Below are 13,504 nucleotides of genomic sequence, written 5' to 3'. Positions count from 1 at the left end.
TATGCATGTATGATCGTTGGTTGCAGGAGATTTCAGGTACGAAGTCGCATGAGTGCGAGGTTCGTCGTCACCTGGTTTTGCAGGTTTGAGCATACCTTTTAATCCCTAGAGTTGGATTAGGTGGTCGCAAGACCTTAGTCGGCCTTAGTCGTGCTCTAGTGAGCATCGCCAGTCGTCGTCGGTAATCCCTTCTTGTTTGGGTTTGCAAGTCGTCTGTTTGGTTGACCTTCTCGGTTTGCGTGCCTGGTGTGTTTGGTTAATTGATTAATTAGTCCTTAGCATTATTTTGAGTATTTATGCGTTTGTGCAGTGAAGATTAATGGATTAAATTGATTGAGAATCCGTTATGCGTTTTTTCGTTGTTAATGAATTGCTCGCTTTAGATTGGAAGTAAATTTGAATTTAATGGCTGATTTCGATTATTAAATGCATTATATATATATGCTGTTGAAAGGGAAGTTTTATATGTTATCGCCATAGAGTTAATTGTATTTCGTTAGATTATTAATTTGAAAGGTTAAATTGATCTGATATGAGAAATCGAATTTTTATTGATAAAGCAAGTTAAATTGTTGCTTTTGTGGAGAAGAATTAATTTTTAAGTATTATTTTTAAATAAAAGTTTTTATTCCAAAAATGGAAATTTTTGGGGTCAACTCCTCCATATTACCCAAATTTGGGAAAATTGGAAGGCATGGACAATTTTGGAGAAGATTTTGGGGAATCTGACAGGTGGCTCTCCCTCAGCCATACCAGGATTGCGAATTAAGGTAGGATTCTGAACTGGTTATTGGAAATCAATTTGATTGTTCATATGAATTTGGCTGGAAATTTTAATGGAGATGTGTATTTTTCCTCCTTGCTGTTGAGTGTTTGAAACCCTTGGTTAATGGAAGGGATGAGCAAACCATCAAGAAAACATCAGTTTCATATCAAACTGAAATTGTTATTTCAAATCCTTGTGTGGGTCTGTTGTTGTTTTAATCCAAGTTGTGTTAATAGAGATATATATGTCTTTTATGAACTGTGCGTCCGTTTTTGGTTCGGACTGTGTGTAAATGGGAAATGAAAACATCTTTGTTTTTTTTTATCGAACTGCGTGTTCGAAGAAGATTTTTATGCTCGGTTGCAAGCTGGGCGTATTCTTTTTATTATATTTTTTTTGAGCTGTGTTTAGCAAGGAAAAAAGAAAATTTATTAACGTTCAGGCCGAACTGGGCGTTTTATTGTTTTAGCTATGGGATTGGGGTCGGAGGGCGGGGAGCGGAGTTCCACCCGCTCCTCCCCCCTTTCCCCCGCGCGTCCCCCTTCTCCTCCCGCTCGAACCTTGGTTTCTCCCCCTCCAACCCTCTCGCTGGTGGTTTTTGCCTTGCCCGCGGCACACTGCGGTGGCCGCAGGGCGCCGCGGACCTGCGGGCACCGCAGCGGCGCCGCCGCTCGGGTAACGCCCAGCGGCTAGGGTTAGGGTTACGCCCGCCCTAGCCGCGTTTTTTTAAACGCTTTTCCATATTAAAAAAAAAAAAAGAAGAAAGGAACATAGTTATTAATGCGTTTTTATATTAAAAAAAAAAAAAAAGGAAGAACATAGTTTTCTTTTTATGCGTTTTGTTTAACGTAGTTTTTCTTAAAAATCATTTTTTTTAAATGTATTTTTTTTGTTGTTAGTGTTCAAAAAAAAATGCATATGATTTGTATATCATTTTAAAGAGAGTTGTGTTAATGTTAGTTTAATTAGATGCTTAATTATGATTAAAGGGCATATCGTGATAAAGGATAACTTGATATTGGTTAATTTTATAATAGAATTTATAGGTGAATTAATCGTTCAATTTCATTTCACGATTGGTGCACCTTGTCTAATTAAGTTTTAATATTGATAAGTTCATCATCAAATGTTAATTGACTATACTTGGGTCCAATCTTGGATTAATAAGTTTATATCATGGGCGTTTGGAAATGAGTATCTACAATTGAATTTCCTTTATATTTATACTTCCGTGATTCGTATGGTACAACTGGGATTGAAAATTATGAATCTGTAGAGATTGAATTTAGACCAGTATATTAATGACGTTGTGATTGGAGATTAAATACCTTATTTTAGTTGAGTAATGGTTGTTTGAGTTTAATTCATATGAATTGGTTAAAACTCATTATGGTTTGGTTTGCCTGTTCGTTGTTTGAATTTTAACGAGTTAGAAAACCAAGAACGACTTATCCCTTGATAAGGTAGATGACTGTAAGTTGTTTTAGATCTTGTAGAAAACTTGATCGTCGTTTAATGATTAAATCAAATTGAGGAAATATATTGTCTTTTCTGATTATTGCTTGCGAGTTTAATTTCTGTATTCGCTTTAATAATGAAATGGCATGTTTTGCTTGTTTAAAGGACCCTGTCGTAAGGATGATTTGGTGTTCCTGTTTTAGTCCTCGATTTCCGAGTTGACTGTTGTATTGTGATGTTGTCATAATTGGTCATATCCTCTTTGTGCGAGTCGAATGATGATTCGTGGTTAACCTTATTTGTCAGGTCTCTAGTTGAGTATCGTCAGTAAGTGATTAACCTTGAGTCGTGTTTGACCTGATGATTGTATCTTCTTGAACTCCGTTCGTCTTACCATGTGTATTCCGTGGTTTGAGTTCGTTTGAGTCGGTCTAGTGTCGTATGGGAAAGTGGCTTTCGATTGGGGGCCGCGCCCAAAGTGGCTGCTGGGTAACCCATCGAAAGTGAGTCTAATAAGTGATAACCTAAGTAGATTAGAAAATAATCTCTAAATAAGATAATGTGCCTCACACATGGGACGAATGCTATCATAGATTCGGCATGCTGTGAGAAGGCCTGAAATGGCAAACTACCTTCCTCGTCTTCACGAGAGGATGTGTGGGTCCACATGAGGCTTGGATGGGCCGGAAGTTCGGATTAGGTTGCCAGGGTTACCAGTGTATGGGCCGGGACCTATGAAGACTTGCCATGGTATCCATACCAGGTTGTGTGATGACACTTGTCCCTACGTTCGCTAGTGTGTTGTCGTCTTGTCCTGTTTGAGTACCTTTGTGAGTCGTCCTTTGTCTCTGCCCTTGTGAGTGTCGGTTTCATGTTAGACCTTGGGTGGTGATGGTTCAGTTTTATGGATGCTCTCATGGACTCTTATGATATTAGCTTTGATTATGTTCAGCTGGATCCTGTTCCTTGTAAGGATCGTTTATGTATTTATCGACCGGTGTGGTCGTCTGTATATTGTTATGTATCGCCTTGATGGCTGGGTTGTATGGTGTAACCTCTTGTACTCTTAACTTTATTATTTTATCAGAGGGGGTCTTGCAGTTGAGCAGACCCGGAGATGTAGCCCATTAGGGGTGAACTCCGAGATCATTATGGTGTTATGTGGTGCATTCTCTCATGTTTCTTTTATTCAGCTTTATCATGTATGTTTATTTTATGTTAGAATGGTTAAGTGGATAATTGAGATTAACTTTAAATGCTTATATTCAGTTCTTCCTTGAATGCCATGTGGATCGAATGCATAATTGGTTGAGATGCGATTTATCGCAAATGCATGTGTGTAATCGTCCTTTAAATGCAATAAGTTGGAATATGGAATAATGTATCTTAGAGTAATGAATTATACTCAGTTGTTGTTAAGGAATTTAATATGCTTGGAAAGATCTCTTATATTATGATGAAATCCTAGTGTATTAGAAAATGTAGATGTATGGTTTGTAATTTTAAATTGAAAAGCTTGAATGAGATTATGAATGGAACTTAACGATGCAACTTGCTTGTGATTTATGTTTCCATCATTTTAAAGAAATTATCCTGATTGTGAATTATCCCGTTATTAAGATATTCAGCTTTTGGATTAAGTGTGTGAGTAAAGTGTATTGTGAAAATTTAAGTAATCTCGTTGGGAAACTCTTTAGGAGTTAGTTGTTGTCTTCCGCTATGCAATCTGAATCTTTGATATCTTGTTGCATCTTATGTGTTGTAACTTTTTAAAAAAAAATAAATTTTGCGCTCTATTCTTGTTATTTTAGCTTATCCCTTCGGGGTTTCCTGGCGGGGCATTACATTTGGTATCAGAGCCAGGTTGCAAACATTGGGATCTCTGGTGTCGCGTGTGCCCTCTATTTGTTGTGAGGTGTATCGACCTTATGTGTATGCTTGTCCTCCTTTTGCATGTGAGTGATTGAGCAGACCTTGTCGGGTGTGTAACGTGTGTGCGTTCACATCTTGTTTTCGCCTTCTTGATGTTGGTGTTTGAGTGCTTATATGTGCTTTATGTACCTTCCCTTATTGAGTGTTGAACTCTTTAGACCAATCCATTTGGGTCGGTCCGTGCTTGTCTTGAATCTGAAAGTGCATTTCGTGTCTGTTTAAGATTATGATCTAGCTTAGTGTTGTCCACTTGAAGGACTTATATGGCAATTATTGAATGCTTATTTTGTAGAAAATTAAATGATCATCACTATTCCTCTCTCTCTTTCTTTCTGGAAATTAAATGATTAGGATATGTGTAATTATCTTTGATTCGAGTTTTCTTGATTGCGAAAGAAAAAAAGGTTGTGATTTCTCATACCCTTGTGTGAGCCTTATGTCGCTTATGTTTTTAGATTATTAAAAGGGCTATGGGTTTAAAAATTTATATTGGGTGATGGGAGAAAACTGTATGTGTATGTTTAAAGAATTCTCCATGTGTATCTTGTGGGAGTAGCATGATTAAATTTTACCTTAGTAAGGTGCATTGCTATGCGAATAGATGAATTATGTGAACTGCTTGGTTGGTAGAAGAAGTGTTAAAAGGAGCATGTTATTGTAGCATCAAGGAAGTATTAATGTGTTTTCTGAAAGATTGTTTTCTGTGTTTCTTTAAACCAGTTGATTGAAGATTTATTTTAGCAAATGCTCCATTGAACTCGCTTTTGGGTATATGTTATTACCTTAATGTGTTTAGAAAGTGCGAATGGAAAGCTTGTTTGATGTGCGTGCATTAATATGTTCTATTTGGTTAATAGCTCTTTGCTTATCTTTGATCGTAATGTGATCTTCTCTAATAGGTTGCAAATTACGACATGTGTCTATATTGTATTATCATTAAGTGAGTGTTCTTATGAGGTCTTGCATTATCGAAAAGATTGTTTCTCTTGATCTCTGTTTGGTTTGGAAAACTAGAACCTCCTGTTGCAACCAAAATTAATGGAAATGTTTGTTAGGTTGATTGTCATCCTTCTTAACGGTAGCGAAATGAAAACCGTGTAATTGAAATGATAGGCTTATAGTGAGAAATTTAATATTATAGCGTGATCTTGATTGATCTTGTGTTTCTGTAAGAAATAGTTTGGCTATCAAACTCTTTTTCCCTTCTCTTTGCCTAATCATGAGATTTTTAGAAATGATATTAAGAATGCATTGATTTAAATATAATGTTTATGAAACATGTGAAATTGTGTGTTTGCTTTTGGCTTCATAGTGATAGATGAAAGTCTTAAGCTTTAGAAGTGAATTTGCTTAGCTAGTAATTTAGTTATGAATGCTTAGTAAGATTCGAGAAAGATGTAGGAATAATGTTATTTCCTTATATAATTGTGAATTGTAATAATTTCAGTACATGAATCTAGAGTAAACTTGATTCAGTTATTTATATAGAAAGCATAATTGGAATCTTCCTCGTATAGATGTTAGCGTACTGAAAAGTACTCCCCGTAATGTGACTAAACCAGTGCTGGTGTATTTGTGTGTATTGTAAGAAACCAGTGCTTATATTATGTGCCCATGGATTGGTGAAGTAATCAACCATGGAGAATATGTTGTTTATGAGTATGGGAAACCATACTGTTTATGTAATGTTGCTTATTTGTTCCCTACTGAGTACTAAACCTCGGGTTGTGGGTAACTCAGTATGTTAAGGGGTAGTATTCGAAGCGACCGTTCCTTGATTAGTATGGATTGGCGTGCGAGTAATGTCGACGCGAAGCGACTTTAGCTTCTCTACTTCGAGGAATGATATAGTTGTACTACTAAACTGTATCAAGGTGTACTCAATACTTTCCCTTTGATGAATCTATTTATAGGTTTATGTGTGTCAGCCTATTCTCTTCCTTATCTGAGCATATAGATGGTAGTTTTTGTGCATATTGTAGGATTCTATTGGAGTATCTGTTGCCTTGTCTTCTTGAGAGGCGTGTTATTGTTCTTACATAAGTTGCCAACTGGCCTGTGTTGGTAGACTTGTGGGAAGACCAGAGTCATGTATACCTCTGACTTACGGCGAGTATCCTTCTAGATACGTCGCTATGCGGGATGTGGCTTGCGCGTGCTTTTTCCGCGAGGTGCACTACCATGCGGGATACGTCCATTGTGTGTTTTCTCCACTTGGGGTATTGCCATGCCACGTGACGACGTGATGCGGGGTGATGTCGAGGTGCACACCGCCATGCCATGTGGATAGTGTGACTATGTCGCACCACATGATGAGCTACTGCAATAGCTAGTCAGTTGTTCCTTCCTTCCTCGTTGGTGGCTAGATGCTAGTCGCACAGTGATGTTGCGTGCAGTTGTGATATTCTTTATATTTCTTTGGGGATTAGCAATTTATTTTACCTTGACTTTGAAAGTTTAGCCACGATCTTGTGATCTTTTACACTTTGATTTGGTGTTGAAATTCCGGATTATTTTCTTACCTTACTGTTGGAATTGAGGATTTATTATCTTTATTCTTCTGTACTTTGGTGGCTGAACTGGTTTATCCTTATTGTTTTCGGATGCTGATCTTGTGTCGAAATGTGAAATTCCTCTCCAAGGACGTATGATGCGGAATTGGTAGAGTGTGTGCGAGGAAGTTGTTGTAGGGAACCGTGAGGATAGGGGGTATGTGAGGCTGTGATGCAGCTAGTATCCACTACCTACCTATGTGTGGTGACTATCTCTTGGAGGCTAACCACCTTGTACAACAAGGGATATTCACAAAGGTCTCGTATGGAAGGTAGCACCGCTATGGTGTGCCTAGCACCATCGAGCCTTTGAGCGAGATATTGGATATTTATGATCATATTGTTGTTATGAGATCAGGCATAGAGATGCTGATCGTGCATGTTATCATTGACCGAGCATTAGACATGCTCACATGTGGCCTTTTCTGTTATGCATTCCAGTTATGTGGATGGTTATTATTGGTATCATGGAGTAAATTGTGTTAGCTTGTCGCTATGTTATGGGACATAGTCATTGGAAAGGTTTTCTTATGCCTGGCAAGTGTAACCATTGAGTTATTTATGTTGCTCTTATTTCATGAAAGTTTATATGGTTGTAGAAATTGATGTTTTGAGCTAGTTCTATGTTATTAAATTTTATGATAAAAATGGATTGGTAAAGGAAAATTGATCTTATGGCATGTTTTTCTGTCATTTTTGATCGATGATTATGGTAATTGTTGGTTACCTCTTTGTAATGTTTTAATTTGGTGTAATGAAAGGAAGGAATTTCCTGTTTCTCTGCTATGATTGTGGATGATTCCTAGAATATCTTTAAAGAACGTATGGTTTAGATGTATCTTGCCAATGGATAATGGCGTTTGTAAGGATTTTGCAATAATATTTCATTTATTTATGGAAAGATTTCCATGTGCAATTTGATCTTTGTTGAATGAGTTTCAGGGCCGATGCGTACGACGTGTTCTTCATCTAGCCTTACGACTTCCAGGAGTAAGTCGGAACCTAGGGAGGGAGAATGTAGTACCCCTACCCTAGTCTATTTCTAACCTTGGTTTAATCTTGATCAGTTTATCGTGATATTATGATTATAATCAGATGTTGATTTTACGCATAGCTATTGATGTGGTTTTCTCACTAGTTTTATGCTAGTTGTTTAGTGTTCTTATTTCATGGTATTCATCGAGCTAACGCATTCATTAAGTTATTATATATGTATGCATGTATGATCGTTGGTTGCAGGAGATTTCAGGTATGAAGTCGCATGAGTGCGAGGTTCGTCGTCACCTGGTTTTGCAGGTTTGAGCATACCTTTTAATCCCTAGAGTTGGATTAGGTGGTCGCAAGACCTTAGTCGGCCTTAGTCGTGCTCTAGTGAGCATCGCCAGTCGTCGTCGGTAATCCCTTCTTGTTTGGGTTTGCAAGTCGTCTGTTTGGTTGACCTTCTCGGTTTGCGTGCCTGGTGTGTTTGGTTAATTGATTAATTAGTCCTTAGCATTATTTTGAGTATTTATGCGTTTGTGCAGTGAAGATTAATGGATTAAATTGATTGAGAATCCGTTATGCGTTTTTTCGTTGTTAATGAATTGCTCGCTTTAGATTGGAAGTAAATTTGAATTTAATGGCTGATTTCGATTATTAAATGCATTATATATATATGCTGTTGAAAGGGAAGTTTTATATGTTATCGCCATAGAGTTAATTGTATTTCGTTAGATTATTAATTTGAAAGGTTAAATTGATCTGATATGAGAAATCGAATTTTTATTGATAAAGCAAGTTAAATTGTTGCTTTTGTGGAGAAGAATTAATTTTTAAGTATTATTTTTAAATAAAAGTTTTTATTCCAAAAATGGAAATTTTTGGGGTCAACTCCTCCATATTACCCAAATTTGGGAAAATTGGAAGGCATGGACAATTTTGGAGAAGATTTTGGGGAATCTGACAGGTGGCTCTCCCTCAGCCATACCAGGATTGCGAATTAAGGTAGGATTCTGAACTGGTTATTGGAAATCAATTTGATTGTTCATATGAATTTGGCTGGAAATTTTAATGGAGATGTGTATTTTTCCTCCTTGCTGTTGAGTGTTTGAAACCCTTGGTTAATGGAAGGGATGAGCAAACCATCAAGAAAACATCAGTTTCATATCAAACTGAAATTGTTATTTCAAATCCTTGTGTGGGTCTGTTGTTGTTTTAATCCAAGTTGTGTTAATAGAGATATATATGTCTTTTATGAACTGTGCGTCCGTTTTTGGTTCGGACTGTGTGTAAATGGGAAATGAAAACATCTTTGTTTTTTTTTATCGAACTGCGTGTTCGAAGAAGATTTTTATGCTCGGTTGCAAGCTGGGCGTATTCTTTTTATTATATTTTTTTTGAGCTGTGTTTAGCAAGGAAAAAAGAAAATTTATTAACGTTCAGGCCGAACTGGGCGTTTTATTGTTTTAGCTATGGGATTGGGGTCGGAGGGCGGGGAGCGGAGTTCCACCCGCTCCTCCCCCCTTTCCCCCGCGCGTCCCCCTTCTCCTCCCGCTCGAACCTTGGTTTCTCCCCCTCCAACCCTCTCGCTGGTGGTTTTTGCCTTGCCCGCGGCACACTGCGGTGGCCGCAGGGCGCCGCGGACCTGCGGGCACCGCAGCGGCGCCGCCGCTCGGGTAACGCCCAGCGGCTAGGGTTAGGGTTACGCCCGCCCTAGCCGCGTTTTTTTAAACGCTTTTCCATATTAAAAAAAAAAGAAGAAGAAAGGAACATAGTTATTAATGCGTTTTTATATTAAAAAAAAAAAAAAAAGGAAGAACATAGTTTTCTTTTTATGCGTTTTGTTTAACGTAGTTTTTCTTAAAAATCATTTTTTTTAAATGTATTTTTTTTGTTGTTAGTGTTCAAAAAAAAATGCATATGATTTGTATATCATTTTAAAGAGAGTTGTGTTAATGTTAGTTTAATTAGATGCTTAATTATGATTAAAGGGCATATCGTGATAAAGGATAACTTGATATTGGTTAATTTTATAATAGAATTTATAGGTGAATTAATCGTTCAATTTCATTTCACGATTGGTGCACCTTGTCTAATTAAGTTTTAATATTGATAAGTTCATCATCAAATGTTAATTGACTATACTTGGGTCCAATCTTGGATTAATAAGTTTATATCATGGGCGTTTGGAAATGAGTATCTACAATTGAATTTCCTTTATATTTATACTTCCGTGATTCGTATGGTACAACTGGGATTGAAAATTATGAATCTGTAGAGATTGAATTTAGACCAGTATATTAATGACGTTGTGATTGGAGATTAAATACCTTATTTTAGTTGAGTAATGGTTGTTTGAGTTTAATTCATATGAATTGGTTAAAACTCATTATGGTTTGGTTTGCCTGTTCGTTGTTTGAATTTTAACGAGTTAGAAAACCAAGAACGACTTATCCCTTGATAAGGTAGATGACTGTAAGTTGTTTTAGATCTTGTAGAAAACTTGATCGTCGTTTAATGATTAAATCAAATTGAGGAAATATATTGTCTTTTCTGATTATTGCTTGCGAGTTTAATTTCTGTATTCGCTTTAATAATGAAATGGCATGTTTTGCTTGTTTAAAGGACCCTGTCGTAAGGATGATTTGGTGTTCCTGTTTTAGTCCTCGATTTCCGAGTTGACTGTTGTATTGTGATGTTGTCATAATTGGTCATATCCTCTTTGTGCGAGTCGAATGATGATTCGTGGTTAACCTTATTTGTCAGGTCTCTAGTTGAGTATCGTCAGTAAGTGATTAACCTTGAGTCGTGTTTGACCTGATGATTGTATCTTCTTGAACTCCGTTCGTCTTACCATGTGTATTCCGTGGTTTGAGTTCGTTTGAGTCGGTCTAGTGTCGTATGGGAAAGTGGCTTTCGATTGGGGGCCGCGCCCAAAGTGGCTGCTGGGTAACCCATCGAAAGTGAGTCTAATAAGTGATAACCTAAGTAGATTAGAAAATAATCTCTAAATAAGATAATGTGCCTCACACATGGGACGAATGCTATCATAGATTCGGCATGCTGTGAGAAGGCCTGAAATGGCAAACTACCTTCCTCGTCTTCACGAGAGGATGTGTGGGTCCACATGAGGCTTGGATGGGCCGGAAGTTCGGATTAGGTTGCCAGGGTTACCAGTGTATGGGCCGGGACCTATGAAGACTTGCCATGGTATCCATACCAGGTTGTGTGATGACACTTGTCCCTACGTTCGCTAGTGTGTTGTCGTCTTGTCCTGTTTGAGTACCTTTGTGAGTCGTCCTTTGTCTCTGCCCTTGTGAGTGTCGGTTTCATGTTAGACCTTGGGTGGTGATGGTTCAGTTTTATGGATGCTCTCATGGACTCTTATGATATTAGCTTTGATTATGTTCAGCTGGATCCTGTTCCTTGTAAGGATCGTTTATGTATTTATCGACCGGTGTGGTCGTCTGTATATTGTTATGTATCGCCTTGATGGCTGGGTTGTATGGTGTAACCTCTTGTACTCTTAACTTTATTATTTTATCAGAGGGGGTCTTGCAGTTGAGCAGACCCGGAGATGTAGCCCATTAGGGGTGAACTCCGAGATCATTATGGTGTTATGTGGTGCATTCTCTCATGTTTCTTTTATTCAGCTTTATCATGTATGTTTATTTTATGTTAGAATGGTTAAGTGGATAATTGAGATTAACTTTAAATGCTTATATTCAGTTCTTCCTTGAATGCCATGTGGATCGAATGCATAATTGGTTGAGATGCGATTTATCGCAAATGCATGTGTGTAATCGTCCTTTAAATGCAATAAGTTGGAATATGGAATAATGTATCTTAGAGTAATGAATTATACTCAGTTGTTGTTAAGGAATTTAATATGCTTGGAAAGATCTCTTATATTATGATGAAATCCTAGTGTATTAGAAAATGTAGATGTATGGTTTGTAATTTTAAATTGAAAAGCTTGAATGAGATTATGAATGGAACTTAACGATGCAACTTGCTTGTGATTTATGTTTCCATCATTTTAAAGAAATTATCCTGATTGTGAATTATCCCGTTATTAAGATATTCAGCTTTTGGATTAAGTGTGTGAGTAAAGTGTATTGTGAAAATTTAAGTAATCTCGTTGGGAAACTCTTTAGGAGTTAGTTGTTGTCTTCCGCTATGCAATCTGAATCTTTGATATCTTGTTGCATCTTATGTGTTGTAACTTTTTAAAAAAAAAAAAATTTTGCGCTCTATTCTTGTTATTTTAGCTTATCCCTTCGGGGTTTCCTGGCGGGGCATTACAATATAACTCATATAAGGCAATCATCCATAAGGCATGCATAAATGAATCACAACATCATCAATCTAAATACTAGAACAATCATAATGTGGAATATATCTTATCCACTAGTTTCATGAAGGTCATATGTAAAAGGTCTCATGACCATGATGTATCAAGGTTCTATCTTGAAAGATAACTCCATAACAAAAATAAAAGAGATTTTTATGATAGGTTCAGGATAGGACCCCAAACCCCTAATAGATATAAGACAAATAAGCCAATTTTATCTAATCATTGACAAGGAGGTCCACATTCACTAATTTACTTGGCTAACATAGTTCATCATATTGAATCAAAGCATCCTTACATAGTGCTCCAAGCATCCATTCAAAGTTGTTACTAAGATCAACCATAGTCAAATGAGGTTAATCTAGAGTTTGATCAGGGAGGGGTACTACATCCTCCCCCCCAGGGATTGACTTACTCTTTGAAGTTGCATGGCTTGGATATGAAAATAGCGACATAGAATTCCATTAAATTACTCTAAATCTTGTCTTGTCTACTAGGAAGACGTAATACAAAAATCTACTTACTAATATAAAAAATATTACCACCATACTGCACTTACCTTAGCATTTTTATTACATTTTCCTTCTAGATTGAGTAGGTGTCTCCAAGTTCTACTTTATGTATTCCTTAATTACTTAGGTTAAAGCACTACAAAAATCATATCAATATGACACACCATCTTCCATTACCTAGGCTACACATTCTAGTTCACTTATGCAATTTCTAAGAGTCATATTTTTGATAAGGATTTGTTCAAAAAATTATTATTCTCCTGATATTCTCATCCCTAGCATGTGTAACAAAGAGAATTAACATCAAAACTTACTTTATCCATATTGGACACAATGGATCACTAAGAGGGGGTGAATCAGTGATTTATACTTTTTCCTGACTTAGGGATATACCGGTAGCATATAAAATAAATAATGGGAAGATCGATTAACCAGATAACACAAATTGAGTGTGAAGAAAGAATAGTTACTAAGTCAATAGTACACACACATAAAAATGCATCACATAACACCAGATATATGAGGAAAACCCAATGTGGGAAAAACCTCAGTGAGAATAACTGCTAGAGATCTTCTACTCCAATCTAGCCTCACAATAAAAATGATTTGATTACAATTTAAGGGCACCAACCCCTAATTTATGAGCACAAACTCAAAGGAAAACCAACCCTTACCAATTTATGGACACTTATCCAAAGGAGATACAACCCCTACACTAAGTACCAATTTAGTGATCAAACTAATAGATTTAAAATATAGTGATACATCTTTGTTACAAATAAAATTTTGTAACTCTTATGTACTCTATTCTACCGGTTTCAACTTTACTGGTGACTTTCACAATCTCTCCTATTTCTCTCCCTCTCTTTTGGATCTCACACTCTGCATAATCTTCTCTATGTCTTTTGGATCACATTTAACTTCTGCAACACATCCACTGATTCTAACTTTG

Source organism: Cryptomeria japonica, chromosome 9 (assembly GCF_030272615.1).
Source record: "Cryptomeria japonica chromosome 9, Sugi_1.0, whole genome shotgun sequence".
Lineage (NCBI taxonomy): Eukaryota > Viridiplantae > Streptophyta > Pinopsida > Cupressales > Cupressaceae > Cryptomeria > Cryptomeria japonica.
The sequence above is the reverse complement of the archived record's forward strand: the minus strand, read 5'-3'. Positions refer to the sequence as shown.